Raw genomic sequence first — 12,420 nt, 5'->3', positions numbered from 1 at the left:
CCCTTAAAAGTAGCTGTATCTTCTCATCTGGACACTTAAGAGGTTTTGACTTTACAAATGTACTGAATATCAATGTGACAAACCTGATGATTTTGTTAAGCTTGTTGCTAGTTCTGTAATGATAAATAAGATATGAATGGTGTGGGTTCCGCTGTTTTGCACTTTAAAAGGTCCAGTACTATATTTGGCAATACAAAGTATGCACCAATGTGACACTTTAAATGTAGCTATGAAGTTACTAACAGAAATAAAAGATTTAACTATTATCAAACCACATATATATATTTACGGAAAGACAAGATATTAAAGTTAATGGCAGTTAAATTATAACTGAATCTAAACTATTTAAACTTGTTTCAGATTGTGAGAAATGAAGCATTGACAATGAAAGCTCCATACCTCTTTCATCACTTTGGAAAATGTTAAGATTTTAACAGGCAGAAATGATAGCAATATATTAAATGTGAGACTTACGTGTGTGCAGGGGCATTCAGACAGCACCAGTGCTCTGAAAATGTTCTCAGTGATGTCTACCAAAGTTAACATAGGTGATATATCTTCAATTAAACTTGATTTAGTACATGGTGTTAGCTCCCTTAAACCTGGCCTCAGAGAAACCATTGTGGTCAGATTTCATTTTTTACATCTGTTTTGAAGGCATAAAATATTCTATACATACAGTTTTTGTAACATGTTTTTTCGAGAGCTGCTTGTTGAAATTCTCATAATGAAGGTTGTTTGTAAATTTACATAAACAGTTATGATTGAAAGGAACTTCAACTCAGTTTCATTTTCCAACAGTTTTTGCAATTTAAAATAGTTATCATGAATGTATTCTTTAGGAGAAGATTACACTGATACATTTTTACTGTGAATTTACCTAGTGATGAGGAAGCTCACACAAATAGTGTTTTTATGCACTTTTATCCTTTCTATTTCTTCATCTAGTCAGCATTAATACTTGCAAAGAAAAGATAATTGTGGAACCACTGTCTTTATCTTTGTTGCAACATGTTGTAGTCTGTGTTTTTACATTATCAAGATAAAGTGACAGTTTCATATTCATATGAATGGGGCATCAGTTTGACATAAACTGAGGACATACCAATAAGGCAAATAATGTAGAAATTCATTAGTATTATATGTGACAATTTTTTTGTATGTGATTGTTTTTGGCACTGTGCTTACCATGGATCAAAGTTACACCCACCCCATTTTGGATGTGGATCATTCATCTACATCCCAGAACTTTCATCAAGGATCCAAGCAAGAGCTGAATGGAAGGGATTACCATTCAGAAAATCAGGAGGGTGCTTTACCCTTTTTTAACATCCTAGTAATGAGGGGTAATTGCAATGAGGTAGCCCCACTTCTGGGTGAAGAACATGTGATCTGCATCACTGCAGATGCCCAATGTCTTCTCCATGTGCATTTATGCATCTGCAGAGCTTTGTTAAATGCTACCACCAGACAATGCCTTGGTGAGCCAAACACCTGTCCCCAGGAGCATATTTCTATCACTGCTCCTCTTCAAAGTATTGCAGAAGTGTCTGCCTGGCTCCATGCTGCAGTCTTAACTTAGGATCAGCACACACATTCTCCACTGACAGCTCCATTAAGTATCTTAGGTGCAAACAAACTTAGTTCTCTTGGATCATAGATTGGGTTTTGTCCTTCTTTACTAACTAAGCTGGTCCCTTTTTATCTTGTGGGGTTGTATTTTATTTTATTTTGAATCTGTTAACTTAGGATGAGCACTGATACCACTGGATCTATTTTAGTTTTTCATCTTGTGGTAAACGCAGTATATACATGACATCACATACAGAATGAATCAATGACAAAATGCAATATATACTAACATCAGGGTTGTCTTGAGAGTATAAAGCCAAAAGATAAATGATGTTACATAAGGAGTGGCTGACAAAAGAAAACAAAATCTACACACCCATTATATCTAGAGTAGAAATCAGTGTTGGCATGCTGAAAGAATCACAATTAAAAGTAGAGTCAGAGCAAGGTATATAGGGAAAACAAGGGTTAGAATAGGTTAAGTTACATGATCAGTGAAATAGCTGTTTCATTTACTAGAGTATTGAAATGTGTTTTTATTTCTGATCAGAAAATAGGGTAGGAGGGATGATCTTTAAGAAAATAAGGAAAGATACAGTTTGGGACCAATGACTGAGAAATCATGGTCTGTGCATAGATACATAGTTTAGGAGGTTGGAGGACAGGGCATGAGTGGTTGAGATTTATAAGGTCATATGTTGGTGCACCTTTAAATAGACTAGAGGGTAGTGGGGAGAATGTCTCATTTTTGATAAGTTTAAATCGTTGAGAGGTGAGAGGAAAGTCAACACATTGTTTTATGTGTAAAAAGTCAGATTTTTCAATGTTTTTTTTTAAGTGATGTATATTTCTTGGGAAGAGTGTGATGAATCTGCATAAGACATTTGAGTTGGATTGAATGGCGGATACATTTCTTTAGAGGCTGCAACAATTAGAAGGAGACCATATTCTAGCTGAGCCAGTAAGAAACTTTTACTTATAGACGTGGATAGTGACTGAGTGTTCTGATACTTTTACGTATGTCTCTCCTTCAGGAGAAGAAGATGGGTTAAGTCAAAAGGGAGTTGTTAATGAAGGTAGAAAAGAGAAAAAAAAGCCAGAATAGATCCCTGGGGGGACACCTTACTGCATAGTGACTGAGGGAGAGGTTAATAAGTTGAAATTCACTGAGAAGTGTGTCATCATTTAATGATTATTTCAGTGAGATGGTCTAGGAGAACTCAGTGATTGACAAGATTTTGTAAAAATTAACAAGAGGATGGCTTTATGAAGTTGTTGGATCATGAACCCTTAAACCATTCTTGTCTAAGCATGCAAATTGATTGTTATAACTTGCTATAACTGATTTGTTAAATCGTCTTATATTACAGTTCTATAATAATTTAATGCATTTCTATGCACTCATGTTTTCAGTCTTCACATATTAAATGATTTATTAATGATTGGTTGATTGTTTTGATCATATAATGAAAGGTGCCAATTAAACCAGATTATATTTTCTTTGCACATGCTTGGTATGGAAATCCGAAAGTTGAGAACTAGAATTTAATAGTTTTGTAAACTGTTCAGATTTCATTGTTGTAATAAATGGCTGATTTTTTCCTGTGTGCTCACTTTGTCTTGGAATCATTTATTTGAATGTGAATTAGTACTTTGTCACATCAGCTGTAAATGATGAGGCTTCCTCTTGTCAGCCCTATGAGTGTGCTTGAGTTAATGAAATATAAAATAATGAATAATCATGAGATGCTTACTTGAGTAAACTGAATATTTGATTTTGGCTATGTTCCTCATATTGCATAGCACAGTAATACCAAATGACTGATTATGTGACATGCAAAATGAATGAGCTCCTCTTCGTTTATAGCTTAGGAATTCAGCCAAACCTTTAAAGCAGTCTGTTGCTAATGCCAGGAAGAATTACATATTGTTTCATTCATCAACATCCTTTTTAACAAGGAGTCATATTATTAAACTACCCCATTTCTTTTCCTGAATGAGACATGTCACTCTAAGTGGCCAATATCAGGATGTCAATTTTCTGAGTATAATAAAGGATCGAGGGCCAGTTTCAGAAAACTTCACAATATCATACTGAGGGAATTTGCATGATGAGCAGCTACATGCGTGGTGGGTGAGATTCATAAAACGCAACTTGATAACGTGGCATGGTCAGATCATATAGTCAGTCATGCTATATTGTAATGACTGGATACTGAAGGGCCACATATGATAATGAAGAAAAAAAACATTGTGCAATGATTCAGAAGCATTCAAATGTCATGCAATGATGTAATGTTCACATTAGATTTGAAATTGGCCATATACCTGTGTTAAAAGAGAGCATGTTGAGCAAATATGCTTGGGGTTGCTGCAGCAATTGTAAAGTTATAATCGGCAGGAAACTCTTAATTGCAATCACTTTGCTCTTTGGTGTGTATCATAGCCCTGTGAGGCAAAAAATAATCCAGTCATGTCTAGCAATTCATGCCCTCCACAACAGCAACATGATCTACTACTAATGTGTACACAGAGAAGCCATTCAGGAAATCATGGACATGTGTTTGAACTTGTCTGCCACTCCATTGAAGTCATAAAGTACTTATCCCACTGGATACAAAGCTATGTGGGGTTTTATGTACATTATTAACCGGGACCTTATAGTGACCTCCTGGGAACACAGTGGGGGTATCTCAGGCATCTACTTCAAAAATATTTCATCAGTTCCCCAACGACATTCTTCAGCATGTGGGGGAGCATATGTGGTTCCCACATACCTGATAGGAGAAAACATCATGTGGGTGTTCTGTGTTATAGCCTGTTTCCCTGAGGCCCTACACTGTACCTACAATGAAATAAAATCCTCACAAGGTGAGCTGTGAAGAAGGTACGTTAACTGCAGTGGGGATCTTGCCATAATCTGTCAGATGGTCTGTAATACTTATGGCATCATCTACAATGTGAGTGCAGGTCAATCAGGCAGTTTTCACAACTTGCAAATACAGCACACATGTGGCCTTCATTATCGTTTTTTGAGAGGTGGCTTCTCACAGCACCATCTTGTGGGTGATGCTGGATATATGCTATAACTCTGGCTCATGACGCCCATCAGAAATCCACACAAACTGACCAGAAGTACAATCATGCACTATCACATACCAGAAATATTATAGAGTTTGTGTTCAGGCTGCTGAAGTCACATATTTGCTGTCTGTATGCAGCTGGTGGTGTCCTAAAGTATGACCCCGACATGTGTACAAAAATACTGATGTCTGTGCTATGTTTCATAATATTATAGTTAAAAAGCAGTTACAACAGGATGACCTCTACAACAGGATTACCTCTTGCAGGGCCAGTAATTCCCAGCATCACAGACAGTGTCAGCTGAGAAAGATGAGGAATTAGTGGAAGAAGCAGATGCCATGGCACTTTAAAAACTTAGTGAAATGCACAGCATGTCATGGCACTTTCAGAAAGGTAGTGAAATGCATATAGATTTACATCACAGCTATATAATACTTAAGGGGATATACTACAGTAAAAGTGATGCATGCAAAAATATCAGACTGTGCTTACCCATGCATAGGTTGTCCACACTGTGCATCAGACATGGGCACCCCAAGTAGCAATGTACAAAAAGCAAGGCACAGTTATCATCATTTCAAAGGTGGACAAGTGAATACCAGAGTGTATGTCTTTCACGAGGGAAGTGTGTGAGAATTAATGCTATTGTGAGTTCTGAGGTGTAGCAAAATAAAAAAGTGCATGTGTGGGTAGTGTGAGATCTTGCACTGGGAGGGTTAATGTTTAGAAGGTCCAGGGTCAGTGGATGTGTGTGAGGTAATGGAGTTGTGGTGGCATATGTGGGTGTATGCAAGGACACAGAGTTAATATGTGGTGAAACACTGTGGCTTGGTATGCTGGACAAGTCCTGGGCATGTATGACAGAGGGTTTAGCTTCCTATTCACTTCCCCGACCACGAAAGCTGGCTCTGCCAGAAGTTGAGCTGTCTGTGCCATGATATTTTCTCAGTGTTACTGTGCTATGTGACTTAGATAGATGTCTGCTAGCAGATATGCCAGCATGATGTTGACAACAACCATGAAGATGGCCTCTGTTGTGCATCGAGTCCTACACAGCTGATGTTACTTTGGAAGTGCTATCACTGTAGGAGCAGGATCTCACTCATCCATGGTCACATTGGCTGACATCAGTGGAAGTAGCAGAAGATCAGTTGTGAGGAAAGTTCCTCACTCATAACAGAAGACCCAGAGAAGACACTACACAATCAAATGTGTGATTTACTCTATCCAATGAATTGCACATAGGGGTCATGCTCTTCCATAGGCCAGCATGCACAGCCCAAATCACCCTCACTATTTCTGTAATGGCTGTAGTGGAACCACCCTGTGCCTTCACAATGGCCTTATGCTGGGTGGCAGCTCCTGACACACTAACCTCAGAGGGAGAGCAGTAATCATACCTCAGGTAAGCACCATTAGTAACCCTCCAGTGTTAACTCCATTGTCCACGAGTGCTAGGGGCAAATTCACGCATGGTTTGTCAATGAGCAACCTCAATTTCCTGATGTATAGTGTCTCCATTTACCTGTAAACTCTCAGATGGCTGTGTTTCCAGGGTATCTGCATGCACACAGACTGTGTCCATACTCTGCATAATGGATGCTGGGTTCACACTCCCTGTGTCCAAAATACACTCTAATCCCCTGACCATGCCATCTTATCCCCACTATCATTATTAGGGGCTACAGATCCTCCAGCATCAGCTAGGTACAGTTCCACACTGCTAGTGCTGAATAAAGATTCACCTATGAATACACCATAGCAAAAAATATACTGTATAAATTAGACCTAGTACCACAACTACATATGCAAATTATATTTTTACAATGATAAAAGTATGATAACATTTAATACCTCTGTCCATACCTCATAGTTTTAAAACGATAAAAGTATGATAACATTTAATACCTCTGCCCATACCTCTTGTAGAGGAATCCAGGTTTTGGATCCGCAGTGTATTGGTATACAATAATTCAGTCTGATTTAATGAACGTTTTACTGGCTAAATGTGAAGGAGGAGTTACCGTTCTTGACAGTATGAAATAGGACTACATACCTGGGGCACCTGTGGTTGAATCTTTCTGTAACCTGTCCAGCTCTTCTTCAGCATCCAGTATCAAACTGTGAGACTCAGTGGAGGTGGCACTACCTTTAAGAAAGGCAAGAACTGCTCTGTCTCTGTAAGAGAAGGCTCAGTCAATAGCCCATCACCAGTTACCCACCATTCCTGTGGTATGGCTCAGCTCAGTGAGTATCAGAATGGATCATATCCATGGCTCTATGTCCAACTGTGCTGTAGCTGTGATCCAGAACATCCACTACATTTACATCATAGGATCATAGGAAATTACTAGGCTATTGGCCCTGAGACCCTTATAAGCCTAGCCAAGAGTTTAGTCTATGTTTAGACAAGCCAACACCCAAAGCCCTTGTCCAGCAGAGACACGGGTGGAATCACTGGGGTGTATTTTCTTTTTCTATTTATTTAGTTAGTTTGGCAGTACATTAATCACTATAGACCATTTTCAGGCACAGCCTGGGTGAAGAGATTAGCAAAAAGAGAAAATAGAATAAATCCACCAACAGAGCGTAATCACAGAAAGTAGATAATTCCATAGACAATTGATACAATATGTAAATAATATTAGGAGAGTTAAAAAACAAGTGTGTATTAATTTTAGTAGTAAATGTGAGAGGGAAGCAGTAGTTGAGAACAGAAGATTAAAGCAGAAGTGAAACAGGTAAGGAGGGAATTAGGTCGAGTATACAGTGGAAATACACCTGCAGTCAGAGTTATGATGGAGGTGTTTTTTGAGCTGTGCTCCGAAGGTGGGGAAAGAGGATAATTCATTAAGATGAAGGGATAGCAATTGCTGGAGTTGGGATGCAAGAAAGGAGAAGGAATGATTGGTACATTGTAGTTTAGTTTGGGGTGTCTGGAGTGAGGGAATTAATTGGGAAAGGATGTGGAGGTTGTAGGGGTGGTTTTATTATGGAGTTTGGCTGCAACAGGTGGAAAGACTCTTCATTGAAGTAGTTTAAAAACAAGAGACCCTATGAGCAGCTCAACTCTGTTGGAAACTGGTAGCCATTTGACCTTGGAGATAGTGAAGCAGTGGTGTTCCTGAAGGGAAGAACTGGAAACAAATTGGCAGATTTTGTTTCTGATAAACTGTAGAGTGGGTGAGATTTTCAGAAACTGTGGCTATGATGGTGAGGCTGTATTCAAGTTGAGCAAGGAGAACTCCTTTACTTATTGCAGCTCTAGCTGACCTGTAGAGAAAGAGAGAGATTTTTTAGGACTACAATAAAAGAACTGATATTTTTTCCTGGTATTTTCAATATGGCTTTGGAAGTTAAACAACTGGTCTAGCCATAAATCTAAGTATTGAAAGGATGTGGTTGTTTCTATTGGGCAACAACTGAGATCTGAGATGCTGAGATTTCTAGGAGTCTTTTTCAGCTTTTGTGGGTTTCTGAATATCACATATATATATTATTTTGTTTTGTTTTAGAGGGGTTTAGCAGTAGCTTATGTTTGCTTAGCCAAAAATTAATGGAGTGGAGGTCTGAATGAAGCAGGGTTTGAATAGCTGAATGTGAGGGACTAGATTGAAGAATAACCATGTCATTGGCTGTAGAGTAATAGAAAGCTTAGGGAGATCAGAGGGCAGCTTGTTAATAAAAACTAAAAAATGGGAGAGAATGGATCCCTGGGGCACTGCTCTGGTAAGAGGTACTGGTGATGTCAGTCCAAGCACAGTCATGGCAGGGCTAGTCAGCAGCACAGTCAGTTTAGAGTTGTCAGCCATTGAGATGGAGGGCCTGTGGTACTACCCATATTTTCTACATCTCTAAATTTGGGCTTGTGGCTGGAATTGGATGGGCCTCCAGATCCTGCACATTCTTTTGGTTTCTGTTTTTTTGTTTGTTTGTTTTGTTTTGCATATTTCTCTGTTGGAGTGGAAAGCAGAAGAAATAATAGCCTTGTTCTTGCATGGCCACAAAAATCTGTATAATGGTCTTATACTACTATGCCATGTATTATGCTCATGTTGTGCCTTAAAGTTATATATGTTGACCCACAATTTTTAAGGAAATATCTGTCACTTTATGTGTACTGAACACATATTACCCACAAAACAATTGCAGAATTGAAAGTTAACAATAACCATTGCCATTAGAATATCAGTTTAACTAAGGTTATAGCCAATTGCATATGTGCAAGGCATACAGTACTAAAGTGGTAATGAGCATTATTTAGAATATGAAACCAGAAGGTTGTCTCCCATCAGCCTTAATCACTTTACAGACTACTACATGCAGTGCATGTGTAATGCATCTCTTAAGACAGCCTTGGCCAACACGTCCTTAAAATCACTGACAAACATACATCCCTCACAGACATTAGTGTTCAGGAACAGTCACAGCTAATGTTCTACAACTGAATGAGTTGATTGGAAGTAGCACTTACCATACATGAGTAGATATCTGACTTTCAACAAAATCAACTCACAGGATTCAAACCTGTATCACAGAAGATTTTTTTTCTGCAGTGTGAAAAGGCTATATGGTAAAGGTAAAGATAAGGCTAAAGGTAATGCTACTCAATGCCAGAAGTCTAAACCTCAAGATGCATGCACTGAGGCTCTCCTCAGTATGGAGAAAATCTATGTCTGTGCAGTAACAGAAACCTGGTTCAAGGCTCCTGAGAGCAGAGCACCCCAGCACTACCAGGTTATAACTCATACCATGCGTTTCAGCCCCAAAACTCGGACCGAAGCACAAAAGGAGGGGGAGAATCTATATTCATCAAAGATACCTACACCTCCAGGTTAGTGGCACTGAACAAAGCATTGGAAACCATCCATGTGCAACTAACAGCGGGCAAAACTGCCTTTCAGTTTGTAGCCTGCTACAGAACACCCTCCCTATTACAGGGACCCCACTTGGCATTCCTGAGAATACTGGAGAATATGAAGGTCTCTCCAAACACTATGTTATTGGGTGACTTCAACTACCCAAACATTCACTGGGAGAACTACTCAAGCCCAAACACCCTCGCCCAATGGTTCCTTGAATTTATAAACTATAACACAATGGAACAACTGGTCCCCACTCCCACAAGAGGGAACAACATATTGGACCTGGTCATCACCAACATGGGGACGCTATGTTCCACACCAGAGGTAAACCCCTCATTGGTAAGATCAGACCATAAACAAATTTCCCTGGACATCCATATCCCGTCCCCACCCCCAGCCAAGGAAATCACTGTAAAGAATTTCTCAAAAGCCAGCTTTGCACTTCTCAAGACTGAGGTGGAATCCTTCAAAGCCCCTGGGCCAGAGGATAATACAGCCCAATCTGCAGAATCCTTTACAAATGCATTCTCTGAGCACCTGCAGGAATGCTTGGATCATGCTATCCCAAATAAAACCAAGACTCACTCCTCCAAAAACAGGAGACTGGTCTGGTGGACCCCGGCCATAAATAAGCTATACAACAGAAGGAGGAAACTACTACATGACAGAGCAAAATCCCAAAAAGGGAAGGCATCTCTGATCAGTATTAGCAAGAAACTTCGATCCCTCATAAAATCATCAAAGGCCAGTTTCGAAAGAAAAATTGCCCTAGACACTAAAGATAATCACAAGGCCTTCTTTAGTTATGTCAGAAACATGGGCGGAAACTCCCAGATATGCTCTGAATTGTTGCATAACGGTACAAAATATACCGAACCTACAGACATAGCCAACATCCTGGCAGACAGATTCAGCGCAAACTTCTCCACCCTTCCCCCCCAAAGGAGCAAATGCCTATCCCAACTGAATGTAACCTCCCTGACATCACAGATGCACAGGTGAAAGCTTCCCTCTCCAAAGCAAAAAACACAGCATCTATGGGACCGGACGGTGTCCCAGGCTGTGTCTTACACGAGCTCCAAGAAGAATTGAACCCTCACATTAAGTCACTGTTCAAACTTAGCCTTACTACAGGATATGTACCCAAAGAATGGCGTACAGCTACAGTGGTCCCACTACGCAAAGGTGGTGCCACAACGGACCCCAGAAACTATAGCCCCATAAGCCTGACTAGTCTGGTCTGTAAAGCTATGGAGCATATTATCATGGAACTCATAAACAAAGACATTGGGATACTCCAGACACTGGACCCTACCCAATTCAGCTTTGTTAAGGGCAGATCTTGCCTCTTAAACCTAGTTGATTTCTTTGAAACAGTTACCAAAGCCATAGATGAGGGCAAGGTAATCCACACAGCCTACCTGGACCCTGCAAAAGCCTTCGACACAATACCCCACTCGGGCATCATAAATAAGCTTACCAGCTTAAATATCAACTCCTGTATCACAAGATGGGTTGCAAACTGGCTCAGAGTTAGAACCCACATGGTCAGAATCACAGGTGCCATGTCCGAATCCAAACCACTTACAAGTGGTATCCCACAGGGCTCAGTTCTGGGACCTCTCTTGTTCAGTATATACTTCTCTGAGGTTCAGGCTAACACGGGGGGGATTATGGCTGACAAAGTTCGCAGATGACTGCAAACTGGGGGCCCTAATCTAATCTCCAGCTGACACAAGCATCCTCCAAAAGGGTCTCACAGAGATGGATGCTTGGTGGCAGAGCCACGGCCTCAAGCTAAATGCTAAAAAGTGCATAGTCATCCCCTTTGGGAAAAACAAGGTGCCCACAAATTACCACACAGGTGGTAATCCATTAAGTATGGAAGAAGTAATTAGAGATTTGGGGACCAACGTAGATAGTAATCTCTCCTTTGATAATCATGTTGCCAAAGTGGTTAGAAAGACCTTCTATATAGCCCACCTTATCACGAAAGGGTTCGCATCTAGATCAAGAGAGGTCATTGTGCCCCTCTACTCATCACTCATCAGGCCCATAATTGAATACAATGCCCCTTTTGGGATGTACCTTACCCGACACCTGCAGCAACTGGAGAGACCCCAAAAGTACCTCACCAAGAGGATCATGGGCTCAAATAGATGTCGTATGCAGCTCGACTAAAGAAACTCCAGCTCTACTCAGTTGCTTACCGCCTACTCAGAGGCGATCTATGCCTGACGTACAAAGCCATGTCAAACCCAGAATTAATGGACATGCTCCACCTCAAAAAATCCAAGTCCCTTAGAGCTACACGCTCCAGGGACCTAAACCTCAACAAAAAAATAAATAGGACATGCTGGAGGGACAGATTAATTTCCCAGAGGTTCCCCTCACTCTGGAATAGAATCCCAATTAATGTTAGACATAGCCCCTCACTAACCCTCTTCAAGCAAAATCTGGACGCGTGGATGGAAAATCAAATTCACCCCTGGGATCTCTTCTGTGTCCCTGCTAGACAGAGGCATAGTAAACTAATCTTAAAAGGGTACCTTCTGTGACCTACTTTACAGAGGCATGGTAGGCTAATCTAATGGTGAGGCAGAAGCCAAATACACTCTGGCTAGGCTTATAAATGCCCTAGGGCAGATAGCATAGTATCTACCTATGAACCTATGAGCCTATGCTTCTCATAATTCTTATATCATTCTAGTTCAACCCTCTGGGTGTGATCATTCTGCTAATTAGGACTGATCTAAACAATGTAGAATTTGTTACTCAATGCCATGCACAAGTCTGAGCACTTACTGACACTGTACACCTGAGATGAGCATAACTGATTAGGAGAAAAAGAATTGTCATCCCATTATTAAACATCTTAAGATGGAGTTGCTGTAGTGCA

This window comes from Protopterus annectens, chromosome 1.part0 (genome assembly GCF_019279795.1).
Source record: "Protopterus annectens isolate FY-2018-M chromosome 1.part0, PAN1.0, whole genome shotgun sequence".
Lineage (NCBI taxonomy): Eukaryota > Metazoa > Chordata > Ceratodontiformes > Protopteridae > Protopterus > Protopterus annectens.
Note: the sequence above shows the minus strand (reverse complement) of the source record.